Raw genomic sequence first — 27,167 nt, forward strand, 5'->3', positions numbered from 1 at the left:
TGGTAAAAATATAAAAAGTCTGAATGTCGCCCATCAGTGCCTTTCATTGGTATCCCTCTAAAACGAGAGACAGAGAGAGAGAATCCTAACATTTAAAGGGTTTGGGGATGAAGCCCTTCCCTTATCTTTTAATCTTTTATCCTTATAAGCATTTCCAATCTGCAAAGGAAAGGGATGAATCCTAGAAATGATTCTCATGATCAACCTTGAGGTTAAAAAGTGGTTTTCTGTGGCTCAATTCTGTTGAATCTTATCCAGGCTTATTCATATCTGCAGTATAAGGCAAGAGAAAGAGTTTAGAAAAATGAAAGATTATCAGGAAGAAACAAAGCTTGCATTCTTAGGAAGTTTATCATCGGAGCAGAATTTTCTGATACTGGGTACGTATTTCCTATGTCAGTCTTGCTCTGGAATCTTCACTTAATAATAGACCCACAGGAAGTGTCCCTTGTCAAGCTATGGTAAAGAGTTAATTGCTTTTAAATCATCTTAAACTGAGGCATCCTGGATTTCAGTTAGGTAGCTATCAAATTTTTGAAAAATACTTCAAAAGAACAACCAATGCTTTACTCTTCTATCTCACTTTTCAATTTTTGATATTTTATTTTATTATTTTATTTTTTGTGTGTACAAACACGCCTTTGAAATAGACCACAGCAGGGTCTGTCAACCTCAGCACTCTTGATATTTAGGGCCAGATAAGCCCTTGTTGTGGGAGACTGTCCTGTGCATGATAGGATGTTCATCAGCATCCCTGACCTCTACCCACCAGATGCCAGTAGTAACTTTCTCCTCCCCAGTTATGAAAATTGCAACTATTTGCAGACAGTTCCAAATGTCCCTGAGGGCAAAATCACCCTTCGTTGAGAACCACTTCACTGCTTTTTAGCTTAGTCCATGCTGAAACATTCTGTGACCAAGAGTCATTCTGTGAAAATTTGTATAACAACTCTTTGGTTTTAATATAATAATAACAATTATAATTATAATTATTTATTATTATTGGCATTGTGGGAACTAAGTTTGAGATCTATCCATAATAGCAAATGCTTTAGTATTTATTGGAGTCAGTCAGCTTCTAAACATATCGCAACTGGTTATGAGCCAATTTGCCACCTAATTTTGGACAAGTTATGCACCTCTCTATTCCAGAGTTGTCTCATCAGTAAAACAATTATACTACTCATAATTCTGACAAGTAAGAACAACTAATCCAAACAGTAGGCTACATGTTGCATCTATGTGAAGGGACTACAAGAAGCAAAATTGTACAAAATAGCAACTTAAAAAGCATATGAGGTTACATAAATATTAAATATTAAGCATTACTGGAATAATGTACAATTGTACTTCTCTCCTAAAAGGCTTAAAGTATGCCCTTAATACCAAGAAGAAACTTGGAAAATGGGAACATAACTACATAATATTCATCTGAAGAAATATCTATTATTCAATGTGTACATATTTCTAAATTCGGTTTCAAAAAAATTGCACTCTTCAAAATAACCCCAGATAAACAGATATGTATGCAATCTAATGTGAAGGAGGTTTTCAAAATGACGTTTCATGAAAAGACAGAACACAGGATTAAAGCGCATGTGGAAGGATCCATTTTGCAGAGGTCAGATGTGTTCTGAGAAACAGTAAAATCAGGTAATAAAAGTAAGGACGGGGTAACACAGAGGTTGGCTTAACAAAAATAACAGAAGCTGATTCGAAGCTGGTCCTAATACTGTACCTAATTCATTCAAGTGTGCCTGGGCCTAAGCCCAGCCCAGAACAGAGTGCTCCGATGTTTAATGTGTGGTACAGCAAGTAGGGCAGAAGTTGGGAACAGAACACCAACCTTACGTCTTTGTGTTTATTAAGCTGTATCGCATGACGTTCACCTCCCTAAACGGTGTGCTTGGTGTGTCATGGGATACTGTGATGTGTAAAAGAAGGTAGCAGAGGTAGATTCAATCACTCCCACCAACAAAGACTTCTTTCTTAAGCCCTTTGAAAGGGTCTTTGGACACAGTTTCCTTGTGTAACAATCACTAAATCCTATTCTCTCGGAATGGTGATACGCCTTTGCTCCCAGCTACCCTTTGAGTCACTTCTCCTCTTTCACTGTGTGGTAGGTGACCTATTTTACAGGACTTTCACCAAATGTTGCCCCAGTTACCTCCAAATTTAATTCTAACAAGAGCAAGGCCATCTTGTGGGAATCAAAGTACTTATCAGGAAGTCTTGTGCAGGGGTATGCCTGCTTACGAAAGACTGGTAGCTACGTCTGTTTTCATGTCCTCTAAATTAATCCTGTGCTTTAAAAAACTCTTTCATTGAAAATAAAGGCTGTAAAAATAAAATAAAACTGCTGTAACAGGCAAGCCTTGATTTCTGAACAGAGCTTGACAGCCTCTACAAGGTAGGACCACTAGCTTGGAACTTAGTGAAGGCACAGCACAAAAATGCATTAACGTCAGCTCTGACTTCCTGTCGCAAGAACTGAAATCACTTTGTGGCCCATATGTGCTGTTTCTGTGGGGTGGCTGAAAGGTGAGGTCATCTACTACCTGTAATTTCTTCATAAAAGCAAACAGTTTTTACCTATTAAAACAAACTAACATCGTTTTTGAGTGGAGAGTTGAGAACATTTGTTGATCAAATCAATATTTGCTTTTATTGATGGGTCACTGTTACAGTTGCTTAGAATTCCAAATCAAAGTTTAAAAACAAAATACCAAATATTCTGCTGTTGATTTGGGAATTAATAAAAATTAACATGAAGACTTTTGGTTCGTTTATATAATAATGACGAAACCCCAAATATATCTCCATCACAACTATTTTATTTTCTTCCCTTGTGTAGAAACTGAACAGGTTTAAGAAACTAACAAGCTCTCCTTGTCCTCTGTCTTGCCTGTGATTGGCATTTGAGGAGCCAGGTGAGCACTCATGGTGAGACAAATCTATCATTTCTCCCGGATAAAGCAACCCAAGTGTAGCTCTATGGATACGTAAGTAGTCCATAAGATTTATGTTCCCTCAAAATATCATCTTAAAGCAAGGGAATTTGTTGTTGATACACCAATAAACTTTCTTCTTATTTCAATTGAATCCATCACACTGGGTGTATTGATTTCAGTTTTCTTGCCTCAGCATGTTTTTTCTTTCCTTTTTGAAGTAATCCCCCTTGAAATTTGTAGTAAAAATGGAATTCATCTCGCTCCTTCCTTGGATCCACTGGTCTTGGAACTGAATTCTGCTTGCATGCAGACGTCCCAGGGCGTCAGAATTTGAACTTCTGTTTCTGGGCTGGGAACTGGATCAGTCGTATCCTAAACTAATAAATGATTCAGAGTTTGAGGAATCTTTTCTTTTTCTCTTTAAACTAATCTCAGAACAATACTCAATCGTAAGGTCGTTGTCAACAGCTTGCTCAATTTGTCCTTTTAAAGAACCGTTCCTTCCTGGTTTGGCCAGCTGCAGCCTCTTGACTCGAATATGCTGTCTTGGATGTGCTCTGGAATTCAGTCTGGCCTCACATCTCAGCTGACTTTATAATTCACATGTAATTGCTGATGCACATTCAAAAATCTTCAGGAAACTATAAATGCTTATTTTAGCTTATAAAAGTGGTGATATTTATATTTGAAGTATGTTAACATGACTACTAGAAAAATGCAAATTTATCATCCTCTACCATCTAGGACTCTGTTAGCAGGTCTCGTCTGGGGATAAAGGTTTGAAGAGGGTTTTGTCTATTTATGTTGGATCTTAAAAAGCACAAAGTGCCAAAACAGGGTGTGCAACATAGTTGGTAAAAATAGGAGTCTGAAGTATGTTTTAATCCAAGATTTAGCGTTGACTAATAAAACAACCATCCTCGTTATTTTCTCCCTCATCCTTAAATAGCTATAAGATCTGACAGTATGTCCCAACCATCATTGGCCTCTAGTGAGAATGAGCTACTATGGGCCACAGCCCACCATCCCTGGGAGTTCACATCACAGCTTCTGGAATCATCCTTACAGCTCAGGGATTAGCATCTTGAGTTTGGACTCTGGTTCATGGATGTTGCCTCCTGCCTCTCACCACCCTATATCTTCCTCTTGCCTGCTGCCTGATGTTTGTCTTCATGCACACCTTGTGGTAACCCTTGGGTTTCAGGATTAAGACCAAGTGCCTAAGCATAGACCTCAAGGCTCCTGACTACTCTACCCCTTCCTTGAAGGCACTCTGTGTCTTGGCCACTCAGAGCTACCTAACTTGCCTTGTGTCTATTTTCTCCTCTCACAACTGTAAGTCTTTCCACTGTTACACTTCCAGCTGCTTTAAATTCCCTTCCCCTTTTCTCAACCTGATACAGGATCCATATCCCTTAGTTTCTATAACTAGCTTTAGTTTCTATCACTAACTTAGTTCTATAACTAGCTTTTCACTGCAGTAAGCCCTTTCAGTCTATGTGACAGAGAGAGGAGCCGTCCTCTCATTGCTCCCTGGGTCCCTTTACACAGCTCTCACCACGCTGTGGTTATTGATTTACTCCTCTGTGTTTCCACAACCACCTCCAGGAGGCTGTGATCTTCCTAACCAGAATCCTGTTAGTTTTTGTCTCCCATCCCCTATTGCTCAATAAATGTGGGAGGAAGGAGGACAGAGAGAGGAAGTGGAGAGCCCTGGAGGTCTCACAACTTCTATTTGGAATTAACAGATCCACACAGGGCATCTTGACTCTTCTCATCCCCATGCCCTACACACCATACCTGGCCCCACCCCCACGTCTTCCTGGCTTCTGCATTTTACACACCACTCTGTTGAAGCCATATAGCTGCAGATCTACCTTAGGTCCTGTGTTTTCCCCTCCATGGCCAGGCCCTAGCTCATCGGTCCTCCAGGCCCAGCCCAACATGTATGTGCCACTCCATCATTCCCCAGTCTTGGGTCCTCTCTTCCTGGGCTATGGCCACAAGAACTTCTGGCAATTACTCAAGAAGTCTCTGCACGCACTTCCCACCTCATGACCTCATATGCACATGGTGGCCACTATGTTCTTCCTCCATGCCTCCCTTAGCTAGATCCTCCTCAGCCACGGGATCTCAGTGTATAAATCACTTCCCCAGAGAATTTTTTTTTTTTTTTACTTCTCTGTCTGAAGCATTGACCTCCTTCTATCTCTCCTTGTTAATTCTATAGCAGCCCTTTTGTGGACTTCTTGGCAGACCACAATTTTATATCAATACTCTGGAGGGATTTTTTTGTGTTTTTTTTTTTGTTTGTTTGTTTTTGAGACAGAGTCTCACTCTGTTGCCCAGGCTGGAGTGCAGTGGTGTGATCTCAGCTCACTGCAGCCTTCCACCTCCCAGGCTCAAGTGAATCTCTCGCCTGAGCCTCCCACATAGCTGGGACTACAGGTGCATGCCACCACATCTGGCTAATTTTTAAAATCTTTCTGTCTCACTGTGTCACCCAGTCTGGTCTCTGCAGTCTCTGCAATTGCCTCAAGCAATCCTCCCGCCTTCCAAAGTGCTGGGATTACAGGCATGAGCCACTGCGCCTGGCTGTGAGATGCCACTTTTTAAATTGCCATGATTGAGCTATCTGAAGCAACAGTCCTTGTTTGTTCCCTGTTTGAAACTTTTCCAATTGGTTTTACTTTTTATTCTGTCTTTTGGTGAAGTATTACTATTTTAATTATCAAAAATCATAATGTGGTTATAGAATCATATCCGAAATGGGCAGGGAATACCAAAGAAAGTGAATTTGTATGTGACAAGATTTCTTATGGACCGCTGAGGAAGGGCATCACGTCTGTCTGCAGGGTTTTACTGTATGGGTCCCGTGTAAATAGATCTGGTTGTACTTCATTTGCAGCTGTTGGTGCTTAACAAAACTAAGATGCTCTTGAGAGCACCAGATGGTCCAATCATGGAAGTTTAAAGAGTGGGTCTCCTTTGGGGGTTTTAGTGCCCATCAGAAGTTTACCTAACCCCCTTTCGTATGTGGAATTTTTATCACTATAACACAATCTAAGTAGGATCTTCATTGCTTCTTATGGGTGGACTTCAGAAGAGGGCAATATGTCTTGATTTTACTTCTTAGTTAACTGTTATGCTTGAAGGTGGCATTTTTGCTCTTTGAAAACCTAGGCTTACGATTTTCCCATTTTAAAAAATGAATATTGCTTAAGGCATTTTAGATCTCATGATTTTAGGATGAATTCATGAGACAATAATTTAGATTGTATATTAGAAAAATATTTGATCTGGGAAATAGCACCTCAAGGGAAGAGGGAGATGTCCCACTGCCTGAGTCAGACTAGTTTGGATAAAATTCGGTGGGGGTGTGGGGATGGGGCAGGGAGACCAAGCCAAAGGAAACTGGCTCGGTCTAACAGAACATGGTTTTTCCATCTCTAATTTCTGAGTTTGTGACTCTTGTGGGAATTTTTCAACCCATAAAAAGTGCCCTTTTTCTGTCCCTGGTAATGGCCTAATGAAATAAACACTCATAAACATATGAAGTTCCCAGAGATAAGATCTGAACATCAGCCGTCTTTTACCTGGCAGTGGATGTTTTATCACCAGTGAACTGGTCATGTGATCTCTTTCAGCTTTTTTTCTCCCCTCAAACTGAAGGTCAGAATTCTTGTGATTGGGTTATTTTAAACGTTCTGAAGCCTAAGTGCCTAGTGATTAAATAAATTTACATCTTATACACTTTCTAACACTCAGTAAAGAGATCATTGGACTTTATCAGCTGCTTGTGATGTTCAGCTGAATCTCAGCAACCCTGGCCTAGGACAGAGAGACCCTTTAGAGACAAGGATAGAGGATCATAAACAGGAAGCAGAGGTAGACAGAGCTCCCTGGCTGTCAATGGTGAATTAAAACAACAACAAAAACATCCAATGGCAACCGTGACATTGCCAAGATTTGCTTCTGTGAGAATGGAGCTTTCTTGGTTTCAGAGTTTCCAAGATGACTTTGTGGTCTTTCGCCAACACGGTAAGGTAGTACTAACCTGCCCTCTTCTTTCCCGGGTAATTCTCTATAAAGAAACAGGCTGAACATTACCCTAAGCCCAAGAACACAGAAACAGAAAAAACCAATATCACATGTTCTCACTTTTATAAGTAGTAGCTAAACTTTGGGTATGCAAGGACACAAAGATGGGAACAATAAACAATAGGATTTTCCAAAGCAGGGAGGGAACAGGTAGAGGGTTAAAAAATTGTCTATCAGGTACTATGCTCACTACTTGGCCAATGGGATTATTAGAAGCCCAATCCTAAGGATCGCACAGTATACTCATATAACAAACCTGCACATGTACCCCCTGAATATACTTTTTTACAAAAGAAAAAGAAACAGGCTGGAAATAGATTATATTTTGTTGTATGCTTTTATTTCTTAGCGTCTCATGATCAATCACAATTTTACTCAGTGTATTTTGCTCTGAAAAAACATAAAAATGCAGTGGTGGTCTGTTCCTGATCCTAAGCAGCCATGAGTTCATCTTGAGAGCAATAAGGAAGGCAACCTCAAACCTCCCCTGCTATGTTGAGGGCAATGCACTCCTGAAATAGAGTGAATTAGAACTTCCCTTGCCCACTTCCTGTTCCCTAGAGCTAGCTCCCTCTTCCTAGGGAGCTGTTTGAATCCTGAAGAATGTGTGTGCTTCCCATGGCTCTTATCCTTGCTGCCTTTGAGCTAAGATGAAGCCTTCTCTCTGCTTAACAACAGCACAGAGAAAAGTCAAATAAAGTGGATGCCTGAGGATGTGTGGAGAACCAGGACAGATTTGCTGTAATTTCATACTTCCTGGTTCTATTTGTGATTCTAGACAGTATTCATGCTTCCACATAAGTCCATGCCTTGGGATATGCATACACCTTCAATAAATCAAACACTTAAAAACGTATGTGTTTGTTCATTTGGGCATTCAGTAAGTTATCCTAAATGCACTGAGTCCCCGCCACAGCCCAAGAGGGTGGAGTGGCAAGAGCTCAGTATGAGATCCCCATGCCTGGCTCTACTCCTTGAGACCTCAGACATCAGTTATGGGACTTTGCATGAACCAGTTAACCCCTCCAGGTCACTTTGTTTTTGCATGGAGACTGGAAGTCACATTACTTGCTTTGGGTATTTCATGGAGCAGTTGTGGATCTCTGTTACTATGGAATAATGTGTATCCAAGGGTTTGGCATTATCAAATGGCCAGACATATATGTTATCATTATGGAAAGATTACTACTGAAAAATAAATTTATAAATGGAGTAGCCAACATGTAAGGCATGGTTCTACCTCTTCCAGGCTCAGTCATTATAAAGAAGAAAAAATTCCATGTCATAGTGGTCAGAAAGGCTTTGTAAAGAGACACAGGATTGAATAAGGGAAAGGTGTAACCATCAGAAAGGAAAAGTATGGGCACTGCCAATGAGGCCCTATCAGTAGGGTCCAAAGGACTACAGCTTGAGCATATCTCCATGACATCATTCATTGCAGTGGATTTGAATTTTCCATCTTTGTGTCCACCTCTCAGCTTTCTACTGATTGATTTTCATTTCTTATTGACTTTCATTACTCTAGTGTCTGGTACATTTCTTGCCAGTACAGGTCATATGCAGGATATGTTGGACATATAGTTTTGTTCAATGTAAGAATACATAAACAAAGCAATGTACCTTAGAACTGTTCCATCTCCAAAATCTCTCAGAGCTTCTGCTGTCTAACAACAATCTCCTTTCTCTTTACCGCTCACAGGTGCAGGACAAATTGTTTCTCACTGTGACCTCTCTTCCACCATTTCTAGTTTTCTGGACTATGCAAATTTACCTCTTCCCTCACCCCACAGTCAGACGTTGCATCCTTATCCTCCCTACCACCCAACTTTCCCACATCCTCATCATTTGATCACATCTCTCATATCCATTCTCAGCTGGAATCTACCAGTCACCAAATTTCTGCATCCCATCTGTTAAGATGCCTACTCATGCTGAATGGGATATGGACATCACTAGTATTTCCATCAGTATCACATCCAGTTAGTTCCTGTTATAGTCCCACAGTGAAGAGTCTAAAATATATCCCCATACCTCAACACTTTCCCATGGTCTTGGAAGGAGACCTCACTGCTGAGTTATTGAGAAGATAGTGGCCACCTAGTCTACACAACATGCTGTTCATTCCTTCAACACATGTCTGCAGGTCTTCATTAGTTGCTTCTATTTCCATGTAGTGATTTCTTTTCTTTCTTTCTCTTTCTTTCTTTCTCTTTCTTTCTTTCTTTCCTTCTTTCTCTTTCTTTCCTTCTTTCTTTTCTTTCTTTCTTTCTCTCTTTCCTTCTTTCTTTTCTTTCTTTTTCTTTCTCTCTTTCTTCTTTTTTTTTTTTTGATGGAGTTCTCTCTTGTCGCTCAGGCTGGAGTGCAGTGGTGCAATCTCGGCTCACTGCAACCTCCACCTCCTGGGTTCAAGCAATTCTCTTGCCTCAGCCTCCCAAGTAGCTGGGATTAAAGGCACCTGACACCATGCCCAGCTAATTTTTATATTTTTAGTAGAGATGAGGTCTCATCATGTTGGCCAGGCTGGTCTCAAACTCCTGACCTCAGGTGATCCACCCACCTCAGCCTCCTAAAGTGCTGGGATGACAGGCGTGAGCCACCGTTCCTGGCCCATGTAGTGATTTCTAATTGAAGGCCTTACCTCTCATCCTCAAGACCTCCCTTTCTGATTTCTTAATTTCTTCCCTTGCTGTCCCCTCAGAAGATCCATCAGGGGTACCCTGCCATCTCTGGCATTCCAAGATTCCCTCTTCATTGGCTCTTTTCTCCCAATTAATTGTACCACTAGATGATTCTCCAAGAAATCTGGGCTCTGTAGTCAAATAATCTTAGGAACTATGATATACCATGTCACCATTTTGGATATTTGTAAGACAAATATAGCCAATTAAAGATAGTAAAGAACCTCATTCACTTTAGTTTTATTAGGGTCTCCTAAATGGTTTATAAGTTTATCTTTTTTTTCCCTTCGGGTAACACCCATTAACACTCGACAAAACTTTTGAGATGCAGAACTTATTTGGACCACTGCTTTAACACATACAATGTCCCCATCTCTACTATTAAAACAATAATCAAACAACTAAGACTTTCATGGTGTTGACAATCCTCAAGATTGTTTTCTCATTGCTTCTTCTTACCACTATTTTTATTGAGGAGAAGTTTTTATCTCTAATTCTCCTTCATACAGTTCTCATTACTTTAGCTACCAATTAAATGTAGAGGCTCAATCTATAGCTCCCAGCTCTCTCCTAAATTAAATTGCTATATTTATTTCTGACTGTGTTCTTGATGTCTCCACCAGTTGGCTTCTTGTAGCATGAGCTGAACATGTTTGTTACTAACTTATTATTGCTACCAACTACCACACCAGACCAGCCCTCAGTTGGTGGTACCAAATTCTTCTTTGTTCTTTGTCCCATCATTAATCTTTTGAACTGAATATGAAAAAGTAGGGATGCATTTTTTTAAGTCAAATATACCTACAGAATTGAGCCATGATCCATTATTTGCTAATTATTGAGCCTCAGGGTCCTTATCTGTAAAGTAATGGCAAGAATACTTATTTGTGGAATAAATAATAGTGGGTGCTTCATGCATATAGTGTCTTTTCCCTTTGAAATATCTCACAGTTCCATTTCTTCTTTCTATTTCTCTTCTACTCCCACAGTTTAGACTTTGCTAACTTAACAGTCTCAATATTTGCTTTTAGGACTTTCATATCTCACCCCTGTCCAGAACAATGATGCAGAGTTACACTATACAATATATTGTGTGTATATATGTAATTATAAACCATTATATTGCTATACTGTCACAATAATATCCTAAGAGAAAGACATGTATATGATAAATAGTCTTTCCATCATACAGTGTGAAAATTATGCTTTATTTCACTTGGCATTTGAAGTCATGATTTTACTTCAAGTACAACTAAATATTTGGAACAACATGGACCTTTATAATAGAGTTTGCTAAGTACATTTTCCGCTGTCTTCTGAGAACTGAAAAAGCTGAGAAATGTAGTTTCGGACCAGAGTACATCATCCTGTCAATGCTACTGATTGTTTTACCAACTGGACTCATAGATACATGGCCAACACCCAAGGAAGGGAAGAAGAAAATTACAGTGGCTGAGAGATATAAAATATCCCCTTCGAACTTCATAATTTGGAATTTTTAAAAATATTTATAATTTACAAGAATAAACAATGAAGTAATGGTCCGTAGGGTTCTCTGTGGCCACTTTGGACTTTTAAACAGTGATGGGTCACTCTTAAGTATCTAAAGTTCAAATTCGTTTTGGATCACAACCAAGGCATTCAAATAGATAGATGATGTTTTTCAAACCTCTGGAGATTGGAAATGTGAGCTGGAAATCTCATGCCCCTTCACTGTATTTTTGATTCTTCTGGTTTTGGCAGAAGTGGGAAATGAAGTTTAAGTTGAGCATTTTAGATTACTAAAAGTTAAACTGATAGTTGTCCAAATATGGACTTTACAGATATCCATAAAGCACGCCCCTTTCCGAAGTTCACAGTTTTAGAAAATAGTCTTCATTATCTGTGTTAATTTAGTTTTTAATTAATTGTTTGTTTTGGATAGTTAATAGTAGAAGAAATTATACAGTTGACCAAGTACTTTCTCCACAAATTTGTTTAGCTCCCAATTATAGAAGTGGTTTGAAACACAACTCGACTACCTTATTTTTTCTTGCTGAATTTAGAAAACTATCTCTCTCTCTCTCTCTCTCTCTCTCTCTCTCTCCAATTCCTTAGTTATTTAAAGTGCTTAGTTCCATTGGAAGGGATAACACATCTCATTTGGTTTAGGCACATTAAGACTGGGTCTACACACTCCAGAGGTGAAATGCAGCAAGACTGAAAAATATCGTTCACCTGATTTCTGGGAAATGCAGGTGATGGAATGTCAGGGCAATAGTTGGGATGGCACCTTCAAGTCCATGCTATTTACTTTGGTGGCAGAGATAAACTGTGGCAAGTCAAATCAACTAATTTTTTTTGTTTGATCTGAATAAGCTGAAATTGCTAAAATGTACAATGTAACACTTTCTATCATGTAACTCACAGAAAGTAAATTTAATTGGATCTCAAGGAGAGAAGGACACATCAGCTCTAAAAGGTATATTAAGATACTCTCATCCAGGCTCCCTCTTGTAATAAGTTTGAAAACATGTGCCCTACCCTGGAGCTTTTTGTTCTTTCCATGACACCATGGTTTTATTCAAAGCAAAAGTAGCTCAGGGAGGAGCAAGAACATACTATGACTGCAGTCAACAAACAGGCAGAATAGGCCGGGTGTGGTGGCTCACGCCTGTAATACCAGCACTTTTGGAGGCCGAGGCAGGCGGATCACCTGAGGTCAAGAGATTGAGACCATCCTGGCCAACATGGTGAAACCCTGTCTCTACTAAAAATACAAAAATTAGCTGGGCATGGTGGTGCACGCCTGTAGTCCCAACTGCTTGGAAGGCTGAGGCAGGAGAATCTCTTGAACCCAGGAAGTGGAGGTTGCAATGAACCAAAATTGCGCCACTGCACTCCAGCCTGGCGACAGAGCAAGACTCTGTCTAAAAAACAAACAAGCAAACAAACGAAAAACAAAAACAAAAAACAGGCAGAATAGTTTGTGCCAGATACCCCTTTATTCCTACTAAGTACAACTGTTCCTTGCACTTAATAGGTGAGCAGTAATAGTAAATCCTTATTGAATTTAATACATATCTTTGAGAATCATTGTTCAGGCTTGATATCCAAAGGAGAAATGAAAATGCCAACCAAGGTGAACTTACATGGTTTAATTCCTTTTGTGTCCCTACACCACCTTCCAGTCCCATCCCATAAGCTAAACACCTATACACAACAACCCAGGGCAGCTTGGAAATCTTCACTGAGACAAGGGAGGGATTTATTCTCCCAACATTTAGAACATGACACAGAGGACCTGGGTTCAAATCCTGAACCAACCATTTACTAGCAGCCACATTATGGAATGTTGCTAAATTATGGAATACCTGATGTATGCCCTCCTTCAACAAACCTTGCAGGGGCTCCTGAGAAACATGTACTGTTCAAGGCACTGGAGATGAAGCAGACAGCAAAACATTTCCCAGACGCCAAGCTGATAGTCGAGACGCCTCTAAATCCTCCCATTCTCTTACTTCAAACCTACTGTCTTGAGATCTCTCTAGTGAAACCTAGGGGTCTATGTGGAGCAGGCATGAACCATAGATACAAATATGGTAAGAAGACAGTTTCTCTCCTCTAGGCATTCCCAGTATGGGAGAGCCATATGCATATAATTCATTGCAGGAGTGTGTTAAGACCTTTCATAGAGACACAAACCAAGCATTCTGTAGTTATATTCAGAAAATATTTGAAATTTGCCTAGAGAAGTTAAAGAATAAGTAACTCACTTGTTTTATATGAGGATAAATTGAGACACAGGATGTGAAAACATTTATTAATTGCATCATTGATATAAACATGTAAATATATTTTTGCTTAGTAATATATTTGAATATATATTAACAGATATATATGATTTTCTAATATCACATATATCTTATACACAGCCAAGTATGTTTCAAGTTCCTATTATCTGAAAGGATTAAAAAATAAGCTCCAAGTTGCTCAACAAATCAAATAAATTTTATATTCTGAAACTAATAGGCCACTGCATTAAAACATTTTTGATAAGTATAATTACATTTTCTCTGATCTTTTAGTATTCTCTTACTTGGTGTGTGTGTGTGTGTGTGTGTGTGTGCTTGTGTGTGTGTTTCTGGCTTCCTTCTTTATTAAAAATCCTCATTCCTATTGTTTGTTTGCCTAATGTATGTAAACAAAAACTCTCTGGTTAAGCCCAATTAATACAATGTAGATTAGCATTCATTACTTACAAATTAAAATTATTTTTATTTAATTTCTTACTAATAGGCCAGAAAAGCACCATTTATTCTTTTTAAACTCTTAAGTTCGCATTTCACTTGATTTTTCGTGCTAGTCTATAATGAGTAATACTTGTACTACAGAACAGAAGGATTCTGGAGAAAGATCCTCCAACTATTCTCCATTCCCCATAGATGCTTTGGACATTTGAATAGCCTTTTGTGAACCCAGCGGAGTTTTTGACTCACTCCCCACTCATAGCACCATCTGAAAAACAGCAACAAAATCATAAGCACAGAGAGGTTTGGACTTCTAATGCTACTGCTGAGTATTATCCTTACCCTTGGAATGTTCATTTTGACATTTTTATCCCTAAGTCATTCACTACTAATGTAAACATGAGAGCTTGTTAAAACAGTTCCCTGGGCTGCCCTGCTGGAAGCTTCTTTCAGGCTGGAGAAGTCATCTCACTGCATCTCTTTCTAAGCCGTTTTGGTCTCTGAGACTCACTACAGCCTGACTTCTTACTGCAAGCAGTACATTTCGATATGAAGTCTCATCAAATGCTTTTCTTTGATGGGGTACAGAATCCAGCATGTTTCCTGGCTGAGAACACTATAATATCTGCAGAGAACTTTCACAAGTTCGTTAGGCAAGACCTTCCCCATAAATCTAGCAGTTGGCTTTTCAAGGTGCTCTTTGGCTAGAGCCCACTGCAAACATGTCGAGTACTTCTTTTCACACCTGATTTCTTTTCAGAGTCCATGAACTCAGCAACTGGTGAAGCCACACTTGAAAAATAATTTAATGTCACTATTCAGTTGGTTGTCAGTTACAAGGCCTGAAATTCTTCTGGGGGCATCTCAAGATGCCTCACTCTGATTCATTGTCAAGAGGCATTACGGGTAGCTGAAAGACTGAGCTTTGGAGAAAAGGCTGTCTTGAGGCTCAATTCTGACTTTGCCACTGGAGACTTTGGGGGAGTTATTTAACCCCAGCAGCTCAGTTCTCATACACACACACACACACACACACACACACACACACACATGATAGTACACACTATAGTTAGTGTAGATCTACGATTATTGTGAGGACTAAATAAAATTATGCATGAAGAGCCCAGCAGTCGTAGGCCCTTAATTAAAAAATAGAAAACACAAATCTATTAAGTAAACTTTCTATAGGAATTTGCTTTTTAAATCAGCAAACCTCCTACAGTCAGTTGTTTTGCTTTAAGTTCTGTCAGCATGAGGCTTTTGGAAATGTCCCTAAAGAGCCTCTTTTCTCCTTCTATTACCTTGAAGTTTGAAGTGATAGAAAGTTTTCATTGAGAAAAGTAAGGCCAGGTTCTCAGGATGGCAATGGTTTCTACCAATCAGACCTGAAATATATACAAGTGACATAAAATGGGCTCTCATTTTACATAATTAATCGCTCTCTATTTTAAACCTAGACTATGTGGCCAGCTTTCTTTCATTTCACACACCACTCCCTTCTTTCCAGCCATCTTTCAGTATACTAAGAATAGTCATATCCTAAACCTAAACTGAACTGGCCTCGGATTTTTTTCTTTATACTCTACAGTCTTTTCACTGCTCTAATTCTCTATCATGCCAGCATGTTATAAAGAAGGCATTTGTTTATTTGAACTAAGTCAATGACCTTTTCAAGCATTTTCATCATGAGTTCCATATTACATAGAGTATCTTCTGTGCATAATGAACAAATAGGATCAAATTCCGGGACCTTATAGGATAAAACTACATTTCCCCTCAGGTCGTCAACTTTTTAAGGAGATGCTCTGCAGAACAGATAATGTTGATATGATATTATGGAGACGTATCATGACAGGGTAGCATTTTGTCGCAGCGGTGATGTCTGAACTTCAGAAGATCTGGATTCTGAGTTTGAACACACTGCCAAGAATGTGGATTTCTTTTTAAAGCATCCAGATGTTTTATGTCTGTAGAGCTAGGCTTTTGGAAGCTGTTTATTTGTTGGTTTATATCAGGACAAGAAAGAGTACATTGCCTTCTTGAGTCTCACTCAAGTCATTTCCAGAGTCTGAGAAACGAACCACACCTTCAAATACCTATTCTTGATTCTTTAAATGTTTTGTGTTGGACTTTGGTTGACGGTATCGAAGCTAGATTTATTTTAAAACAAACACACATTTTATTTTAAGCAAAGTCAAAATGTTAAATGCCATTGCACACAAATTAGGGAATGGAATGGAGGACTGGAGGGATTATTAGAAACTGACTTTTTATGACCTGATATTTCCCCACAAACACCAAAGGGAAATCAACCAGGAACTTTATGTCCTTCCGCCTCTGTGTGCTTAAATGTGTCACGTGTTAGAGCTGTCTCTGTCATCTATATACAGCTGCCTCTGTACGCAGATTCCACGATGACCATCAGTGATGGAGACTGGATTATTGAGGTGAAAGCTAATTAACTTTTGATTCATTTTTACTATCATTTATCTAAAAGAGTCACAGCACCGAGGATTTGGCTCCCATGGAAAGATTATGAACCACTTCACTCAGCTACCTTACTTCTGGAGATATTTGACTAGCTTTAGGTCATAAATAGAAAAACTTAGTGTTTCCATTTGGCAATTCATGTCCCTTAAGAGCACAGGTTTTTGACTTTGTTGACTGCTGTGTTCACAGTGCCTAGAAAAACACAGCCCATGCCTGTTGCTCCTAACGTATCTGCTCAATGAATGACTAAATGCTTCAGACCAGTATTACGAATTGCCTCCATTTTGAGCATGAACATCAGATCCAGATTATCCAAATCACAAATTTTGTTATTGTCTGTTTGTGTGTTAAGATGAAAAATAGACTTTCCCACAATGACGAGTGAATTGTTCATAGAAATAGTTTGATTACGAGGAAGAGTTCTGTACTTGAAACTTCATGGCAGTGGCGAAGATGTCTCTCTCTCTGATGAGATCCCTGAGAAATACCATGAATTGGTATCCACCTTCTTACATATATTGGAATCTGTTCATACATTCAGAGTAGGCACTTTCCCAAAACATTTTAAGCTTTTATGTGTTTCTGTTTGTTTTTTGAGACAGAGTCTCGCTCTGTCACCCAGGCTGGAGTGCAGTGGTGCAATCTCAGCTCACTGCAACTTCTACCTCCAGGGTTCAAGTGATCCTCCTGCCTCAGCCTCCCAAGTAGGTGGGATTACAGACGTGTGCCATCATGCTCAACTAATTTTTGTATTTTTAGTAGAGATGGGGTTTCACCATGTTGCCCAGGCTGTCTCAAACTCCTGACCTCAGGTGATCTGCTCGCCTCGGCCTCCCACAGTGCTGGGATTACAGGCGTGCGCCACTGCACCCAGCCATATTTTAAGCTTTTAAATGTTGTGCTTCATTATTTGATCCATGGGTTGTCCAGAGAATAGAGCAGGGTTTGGTTCAATTATTTTGGGTTAGGAAGTAGAAGGCACAGGAGTTATTTATGGTAGTGGCTTTTATTTTGTATTATTAAGTAAAACTTATAATTTGTAGTTAGAATAATAACTACTACCAGCACTGTTATAAAAACAACTACCAATTATTGAGAGTTATGTACCAGGTACTATGGCTTCACAAAGCTTTATGGGATGGGTAGTATTCTTTCGGTTCTACAAAACAGGGAACTATAACTCAAAGACTTCCACAAGAATGTAGAGCTAGTAAAATGTTAAAGAGTTGGGATTTTAACCCAGATATGCTAGATATACGGTTTACATAATTCTGGTTAACAAATCCTAAGTCCTGCTTTTCATTTTTGTGAATGAGTCATCAAACATAAGAAGTTATGCAAACCTTAATGAACTACGTTAACCTTCTCATAGGCTTCCAGAAAACAAAATAACGGAAGCGCACAGGTTAACTTAAAGGTGCACTGTTTACATCCCAGACTAAATCAGTGCTCATACAGCTGCTGAGAAAACCACATGAGAGCTAGAAACAGAAGGGAGGGATCTATAATGCTACACTGTACTTAAGTTTAATATCAAATTAAGTTTTTTGTTTGTGCCTTTTTCAACCAATGATATACTTGAAGACATGCAGTTTCCTAGGGAAAAAATAATTCAAGGACTTCCAAAGTTATGCTTAGATAACGTGTAAAGAAGGCTAACAAAGAAGAGATATAACTAGAAGAGATTTTAAGCATCACTCAGCTAATCTTCCTACTTTGTGCACTATTTGTACCAAGAGATAAGGAGGGAAATAATATGGTAACTATCTTGTACTGAATGGTATTATATAAGCAATGGACACATTCAGGAGAGGATTACAACAGAAACCTATGCAGTTCCTGTGTGGTACCTCACTTAATGTCACTTTATTTTGTGCTGTCAACTATATTCTGTAGTTAAGTTCGGCTCTCTTTCTTTATATATGTATGAGTCAGCCACTTTCCCCATGAAGATTAAATGAGATAATGCATGTGAAGTATTATCTAAACCATAATGTGCCATGCAAGTATTAGATATTGTCAGGGCCCAGGAATTTATAAGAATTCTCCAGTTATTCTATAAACAGGTTACAAGCCAGTGATATAAGGCTGCTTGAACTACTGTGCAGGGCATTTGTAACATCATCAAAGAAAAAAATGGGCGGAGGAAGGATGAAGAACTAATCGGTGAAAATTTTTCTAGTTCTTAGAAGATTTCACTTCTATTTCTCTGAACTAATGTGTAATAAATCTTTTTCTGGCTTCTGGCTTTCCAGGACCTGGAAGTCAAGCTTCCAACAGACTGGAGTTGAAAGTGGTAGCAGGGAAGAAGGAAAAACTGGTCTCTCCTCTAAAGGATGTTGTCATTGGGAGGATCTTGGCATAAGAAGCAGTTTTTTGACCTTGAGCCTACCTGAAGGGTTTCCTTAATCTAACTGTGCCCAATTACTAGCAGTTTTCACAGCAGTATGTTTCAGCAGCTTATCAAAGAATAGAAGCAGACAGTAAAAAGAGAGGGGACAGGATGGGTTTCAGTGGTTCTGAATAAGTCAGGCTTCTGGTGACCAGCAAAGGAAGAGCCTGCTTTCCATAAATCAGAGAGGTAGTTAGCCAGGGTGAGTTGGGACTTAAGGGAACTTTGCCTTGAAAGCCCAAAGACTTGTACTTGTGCCTTAATTATACAGCTTAGGTCCTCAGAGAAGGGTGTGACTTAGAGTAGGTGAGGCTGTTCTGTCAGCTGACCAGAGGAGAAAGCGCTGATCTTACAGGCATAAGAAACTGAGCTTGGGTGAAGATGAAAGTATATACTCCTTTTGGGTTTCCCATTGCTCAGCAGAGTAATGGTTGTGCTGGTATTTAGCTGTCTGAAGATGTAAAGAAGTGTCTTCTATTCTGGTGGAATATTAACAATCCCTGAACCTCTCCTAATCGAGATGTCATGTGTACCCTCACATCAGACTAATTGAACTCAACAGGTTGGTGGGTGAAACTTGGGCATTTTATTTTTAAGCTTTCCAAGTGATTCCAATTGCAGTCAGGCTTAAGAACGATTTACTTAAAAGTTTTAAGATGGAAATTTGCAAAGGGCTGCTATTCAAATCACTGTTCCTACAGCTACTTAGCTGTTTATGATCTAAGACGACACCTGGATATGTGTCAAAGGTCAATTATTAAGAGGGTCTGGCAGTGAAAACTGATATCATCCAGGTGGGCCTTCTAAGATAATAACTTGCTGTGAAGCTTCATGTTCGTTTCCACATTAGGAATGCAGAGGCAGCTTATTAGGAGGAAGCTGGCGTGGTCTGATTCCAGAGCACATGCTGTGGGCTCTATTTCTTTACAGTACACAGAAGAGCCTCAGGACAAGGCCTTCCCCACTCCTCCAAATGCCCACATATCAGACTAGGGGGATAATTCCTTTTGAAATTAGCCAGCTTGCCTCTGTCACTGACTGTTGCAAATGACTACTGAATTTATAAAACGTTCATTGATGTTCCTTGTTGGGTTTGAGATTATAAATCTTTTTCTGCCGGGCTGTCACTGGGAGTAGACTGGAAAGCTGGAGACAAAATTCCCATAGCTCTGGTCGACATAATGACTGGCATAACCACTAGAGACTGGATAGTTCCAAAAAAACTCAAGAACTTAAGAATGTTAATATAAGGTAATGAATACTCAAGAACTTAAGAATGTTAATATAAGGTAATGAAGGCAAGGGATATGTGGAAGGAAGCCTATTGAAGTTTCCAACAATCTTGATTATAGTTTTGTTGCTTTTTTTTTTCATCTTTCTTTACCCCTTGTGCTAGCATCTCTGCCCAGTTCAAAAGGTTATGAGAAAGACCAGCTAGAGCAGAACTGGCCGGAACCTGGAGTTTTGACCAATCACCAGGGGCTGATCTGTAAAAAGTTTGGGCTTCTAAGGAAGTCCAAGAGTAGCTGACTGGTGGATAACTAAGCAACAATGCGAAATAGGGCTCCACGGCTGTCTAGCAACAGACATGGGTAGAGATCCAAGATGGAGGGCATCTGGTAAACACAGTAGATCACATGAATCTCCAGTCTTGAGCCCCAGAAATGGGAGAGCTGGCAGGACTCTAAGAGAACCTGTTGTAGGGTGCCCAGAATAGGGGTACTATACAGGAAAACAAGGCAATGAGTTGTACTTGGGCACATGGGCAGGATGAAACACATTAAACTGGACTAGGAGTTATAGCCTTGTCCTGTGAAATCAACCTTGAGCCCAGCCTCGAGAAATGAGAGAAGAGTTTGTCCAGGGGCCAAGGGGACTTCACGCTTGGCTGATGAACTCCTGGTCTACAGCTCCCTGAATTCCCCTTACCCAAGGTCAAGATGAGTTCCAGTCATGTCAGGGCTGGACCTGTAGGTTGGGGTTAAGTGGTTCCAGCTTCTATATAGAGGCAGGAAGCCAAAGGGATCATTACCATAAGTATTTTTTTTTTAATTCACAATTCTACTTTCCTCCCTCAACTACAATTTTGTTATATGGACATGTTCTAAGAGTATGTGCAGAGGATAACGATTAAAGAAACTTTTCCAAGTAAAACACAGTTAAAGGCTACTTCACTGTGGCCAAATGACTTTCTGTAAGGCCAAAATTACTTACTGTAGAGAGCAACCAAATGCATTTGATGCTCTTTAATGCTCTAGAATATCTAATATTATGTAGAGCACATAATATATTTTAAGTGAGTGCATATCAATACATACAAGAATATCATAGCTATGAGAGAGGCATATAATTAATATATTTGAAATATCACTACTATCCCCATTCTAGCTCAAAGTGTGCACTGATTTTAAATTTTTTTAAGCTTCTGCAAAACTTTATTCTTGTTTTCTCTCTTTAAAATTGTAAATCTTAAATATTTAGAAGATATCTTGCTGTCATGTAATATCCGATATTCACACACACACACGCACATAGGTACACAAATACACAAATGGAGACTTCCAATGAGAAAACAACCTTGTAAAAGGAGTTTTACAAGGGAGTGCCGTGTTAACTGACATATTGCTGAGTTAGCAACTAAATAACCAGCTACATACATTCCTTTTGTATCGTTGAGTAGTGTGCATTCTTAAAGTGATAATGGAACTAAATTTGGAGAGAACAGGCCCTTAAGTTTCAATTTATTTGTTTCACAATCACAGCCTCAAACTGAAGGGAAAATTACGCTGCAGTTTGATAAATAAAGCACTATACATTCAAAAACAAAATGCAAAATGAAAACTTTTAGAACTTCAAATAATCAAGGATCTTAGATTAATTTCATCAGTGGTTGAGAGTTTTTTGTTGTTGTGAATTTGCTGGAGAATTTAGTATGAAAGCACTCTAACTAGTGTCTGATTATATCAGTGTCTCTATTTCCTTTTAGAACACACATCTGTTGTTGTGGGGGGTTGTTGGAGAGGAGAGTGTGGTTGTGGTTATTATGGAAATACGGCAAAACCAAATATTTTAAAGCAGATGAGAAGAAACCCACAAACAGTTGGCTCACAAATGTTGTAATGCTTTCCACACCCAGGCATAAAGCAAGTGGCAGCGGCAGCAGCAGCAGCGTTCCTGGTGGCCTCTGTTTTATCTGTTTCAAACACTGGGCTGCTCTTGTTAGTTAACTGACTGGAGATTGTTTTCTCCCTTTATCCCCTCTCTCTCTTTTTAATTGTTGTTACTCTGTTTTGCCTGAAAGCTGCAGTATCTCACTGTTCATTATTCCCTGTTCAGTCAAATCCTGTCCAAAATTAACACATTGTGTGCTGGAGTTCTTCTCAAGCTCTCTTTCCTTACAAGATGCACAAAATAGACCTCACTGTAGCTCTTTCAAGAAGTTTGCATATCATACGGATAATTCTTTGAACTAACTCAATGCTGACTTTACTGGGCTGTGTTTCTTTAATATTTACAACTTCTAACTAGAAATATTTCCAATTATTAATAAGAAATTGTTATAAAATTCTAAAGTTTCAACCATTTTAATCCTTTCTCTCTCTCTCCCTCCCTGTCTCTTATATAAACCTAGTTCCACAGACCCTGTTTTGACTTTAGTTTCTCTTTTTTATTTTACTTGGAAATTTTTAAAAGAGTCTTCTGAGTCTCCAAACTAAAGCTATAAGACAGAAAAAAAAAAGCCATCAGTCAGTACAGCTGGGGAACTAGTTTCTCATATCAGCATCGAATTCCAAGGTATTCAACTTGAACTAAGTGCAGCCATCAGAAAAACCATAGAAATGGGAAAGTTGCTGTTGTAAATTAATGATTATTTGCTGTGTGCGTTAGAGTTGCGGTTTGTACCACATTTTATTGTGATGTTTTATTCTTACTCAGTGCAACAGTAATTGGGTCTTAAACATGATAAAGTATCTTCAAGGCTGCATTGGTAGCTGAGCTGCCTACAGCAGGTTTTTAACTCTAGTTAAAGAAGGTTAATCAAAGCTAATGAATCTGTTTTGTCCATTGCCATGAGTTTTTTTTTTTTTTTTTTAATGTGCCAGGAGGTGACTGAACTAAAATCCGGATTGTTCAGCTGTGAAGGCAAATACATTTTTAGCATAATGATTTTGCAAGTCTCTTTGATGGCCCTGGGTCCATGGATGGCAGGTACCTGCAAGCTCTGTAGTTTTCTTATCTTTCTACCACTGCTCACTCTTCTGCCATTAAAAAATATGAGCCTTATGAAAATACAGGAGAGGGAATGCAATCCCACACTACAGCCTTCAGTGTGAGAATATCAAGAGACTGTTGCATTCAGAAGTTCAGAATAGCTCTGCTCTTTATAAAAGAATATGAGGAGCCCCCTAATAAGGCCAATTCATTAGAACAAGTGTTTGTTACTAAAACACACCACGCAGGACCACAGGGATCCGAGCCAGACAGCACGGCAATTAAAGTTGCCTCCCTTCCAAACGCAGGCGGCCCACCAACTCTCACCCACGAGTTCTGCTTTGTTTTCCTATTAGAAATGTGATTGAAGAATGCAAGTTCATAATTTGTTCATGCAGCAGAAGACTAGTAACTCTCTGGTTGCAACATCCTTTTATACACTTCAAATCAGAATTAAAAAAAAAATTCAGGTTGCTTGTGTGTGTCCTTTCTGAAAGCGCAGGAGGAGCAAAACCTTTTGCTCTGGGAATCTACCTTGCTGCCTAGAAAACATTGCCTAGTTGCATTTGAAAAAACGCTCAGCGAGAGACCATCCTCCAAATATCTAAAATCACAGTAGTGGAGGGTTTTTAATTTTAATCCCAGCGTTTACAGAAAACACACACACACACACACACACACTCAGCCTGCAGTGACACCTTTTCCCTCCCCTTTGGTGCTCTGCGGAGCTTTGGAATGAGATTCATAGCGACTCAGGACTGTTGCTGGCAAGGAAAACCCCCTGCCTACCAGACAGAAAGAGGGGCGGGGAGGGCCATTGTGGCTTTCCCTCCTGCTCTCTTTTTAAGCCCAAATAATATTTGTACTTTGAGGGGAGGGTGCAAAAAAGGGATCAAGATATGAAGCAAGGCAGAACCCGAAAAGCGAGGGGGAGAAAAAAGCTCAAGGAGAGAGACCAGCTTTGGTCCGAGAAAGGGCCTACATCACAGGTTTCAAAAGCATCTTTTTTCAGTTTCACCAGCCACAACCCCCTTGATGAAAACTAGTTGCGAAATTCAGCGCCTGTTAGGCCTCAGCTAATTAGAAAAAATGGGCTTTTTTTCTTTTCCTTTCTTTCTTTAGCACCTTTTCTTTCAAGCATTTAGTCTCAGGAGGGGGATCCAGGCTCTTGGCCGGGCTGTTTTGAAAACACGCCTTTGAATGCGTCTCCCTAATTCACGCCTTTTGTTTTTCAGCTTTTGTGTTTGCCAGTTTGACCATATAACGTTATACATCTGGTGTATAGCTTGTTGGGGGCTTTTTTCTCCCAGGGTTCCTATGCATTCCCTATAGGACCCTCCTGAGCTTCAATTTGAGCGATCGTGTAACATAAAGGGGGTAAAGGAGAGCCTAGGAGGCTGGGGAGTGGGGGGAAAGAGGGAGCAGGAGAGGGGAGGAGGCCTGGGGGAGACAGAGAGAGAAATGAGTGAAACATAAAAAAAAAAAAAAGTTGAAAAGAATTCTTTTGCTCTCTTCTTTTCTTCTCACTGTTGCGACTGGACCCTGAGTCAGCCGGCGACAAGGCCTCGGTGGGAAAATGAAGGGGCCACAGAATAGATAACTCATTGGAATTCTGGCAACATATTCGTAAATAAAACAAAAGTGGGGCGGCGGACTGGGGGAGGGCGTGTGTTCCTGGGGAAGCGCAGAGCTGCACAGGGCAGGGCTAGGAGGACATTTCCAGGGCCGGCTCCCTGCCTTGCCTCTTGCAGGGGAAATCTAAGATGGTCAAAGGAAAGGAATCCAACGGTTTTGCCCAGGCTTGTTTAGCAAAGCTCTTGCAGCTGGAGCTGTTTATTATTGCAGCTAGGAGGATGCTCTTCCAAACACACTTCCCAAGCTGAGAGAGCTGAAATAATCTATCCTATTTCTTCAGAGCCTGCAGGGTCTGTGCCTCAGAAAGGGGTTTCTGTTAAAAGAGGAACATTCTTGAGCATGGTTATTTTTTCCCCAGCTCCTCAAGAAGAGGCATCCCCCAGATTTAGTTTGCAGATATCTTTCCCAACTCTTACCTCCCATGCACACTTTTGATAAAACAACTTGGATACCGCTTCTTGGAATGATGATACTGATGTAAGTGTCTTGACTTAAAAGCTCCCAGTCTTCTAGTGGATTTGGTTGCTATTGGTGCTCATTGATGGGTAATCTTGTGGATGAGCTCTCATCTCAATTTCTCCATCTGCAAAATGGACATATCTTAATATCAAAGTCACAATTCTTAGTTTTCACATACCCGGATGGTTACTTTTGTAATGAGTCTATTTCATATTTTTGTTTAATATATACATAGTGTGTGTGTGTATCTGTGAGTACATAAAACCCATTATAAAGATATAGTGTATATTTTGGTGGTTGTGATTTTGTATGTCATCCAACTGCTCTAGAATAACTCTGCAAGTCTGATTTTGGCTGAAAGAAAACCTAGAATAAATAGGAAGACAATATGTTTGTGGCGGTTGTTTAAAGCTAATACCAGCAGCTTTTTCTTTTCTTTACTGCTGAACAATTTCAAAAGCAATACTAGGCATGAAAGCAAAACAAACTCATTTCAGTGCAAAGCTTATGAGTTATTTGTGTTTCCCTGAATTCAAGGAGGGGGTGGATGGGTAGGAAATTTGTTTTAAATATAGAAATGGGGAAAATACAACAAACTCCACAGAATATCTTGGAAGGTTCTGCAGCTTGAAGTGCAGAGTTTATTACAGATGTGATGTAACTTGTGGGTATAATTTTCAAAAATAGCTGAAGAATACACTGTGAGAAATCTTACCAAAAGTACCATTTTCCCCAATATATTTGTAACTCAGATTACCAGCTGATTAACCCCTTGAAAAGAGTTTCTGTAGGTGGAAATCTATATCCCTGTCTGTTCTTAATCAATCCAGCCACATGACCAATAATGTGGATGCAAGGGTTAACACAATTAAATTAACAAATGCTTGGAAGGAAATGGTAAAATTGGTTTTTAAAAAGATGTTTAACAAAGACATTTTGCTGTTCCAGTCAGACACATAATTATACAATAGGCTATTTTCAGGAATCTATTTTTTCCTAAATGTTAATCAGACCAGAAGAAAACGCCTGTTAGTCCACATTGGGATATGCTGTAATTCCCTTGGAAAAGTAACTTACCTTAGGGAAATACTTTACTTCCCAGAAAAAGACTGTTTATTTACTCTGAATTCTTTCCCTTGCAAGGTTGTTGTCTGGTTTTTGTTTTTGTTTAAACTGGTCTCAGAACATGGAGAAGTACGACCATCGTCAACTGAAACAAAAACAAAACAAAACAAAAAAACCATGGACTTGAGCTAAAATTCTTAAATGAATTGTTTAGCTTCAAAATGTAAAACTGTCCCAGCAAGAATGTCACAAAGTGTAAGCACAGAAGGATCTGTATTTTACTGAAAACATTCTTTATATAACACCCGGAGAACACGAAAAGAATGAGCCACCCTTACTTATATTACAATGTCTGTATTTATTATCTTTTCAAGTGTGCTTAACAAGTTGATACCATTTTCTAAAAGGTTTTTTAGTTTGAGACTCCTAACTCATCCACCTGCTCTCCTAGGTCACAACTTTAAGTCCAGAAAAAGGTGTGCTTTATGTTTCTGTGAAAACTGGCTTTATTTCTAGTTATAAGGGAGGCTGAACTTTTAGGTAAACTTGGTGCCAGGTAGCAGCAGCAGGAGCAACGTGAAAAAGAAAAATGGCAGTTACCCACTTAAGAAAATAACATTCTGTTGATCGACAAACACCCTTTAAATTTTAGCTATTAACAGCTCTTACAGAAACAGGAACTGCCAATAACAAACTTGATTTCTAATGTCCCCAAGGTAATAATAATCCACTAATTTGACTATATCCCAGCTGGCCTATACAGCAGTTTCTATTTGTTTTTTGTTGTTGGTGGTGGTTTTTTTTTTTTTTTTTATGCAGCAGGGAAGACTTATCTTTCTTTGGGAAAAAAAAAGTGGGGAGTGTGCTGTAAAGTTAAGAAGGAGTGTGGAGAGAAAACACATGGAAATTTAATGTGAAAGTTTCTTGTTGCAATAAAGCTGTTAGGTTTGGCATG

The 27,167-nt window shown here is 39.4% G+C and overlaps 1 long non-coding RNA gene across 3 annotated transcripts in view; it reads right to left on the reverse strand.

Annotated features, from left to right (window-relative positions):
• Positions 1–27,167, reverse strand: part of LOC112437213 (uncharacterized) — a 110,782-nt gene that overhangs the window by 46,654 nt on the left and 36,961 nt on the right. For all 3 annotated transcript variants that reach the window (XR_010110083.1, XR_003025855.4, XR_008621236.2), the window contains exons 2-3: positions 26,225–26,357; positions 25,105–25,271 (exon numbers count right to left, since the gene is read on the reverse strand). This is a non-coding gene — a long non-coding RNA (uncharacterized LOC112437213). The remainder of the gene's footprint in view (positions 1–25,104; positions 25,272–26,224; positions 26,358–27,167) is intronic.

Source organism: Pan paniscus, chromosome 16, assembly GCF_029289425.2.
Source record: "Pan paniscus chromosome 16, NHGRI_mPanPan1-v2.0_pri, whole genome shotgun sequence".
NCBI lineage: Eukaryota > Metazoa > Chordata > Mammalia > Primates > Hominidae > Pan > Pan paniscus.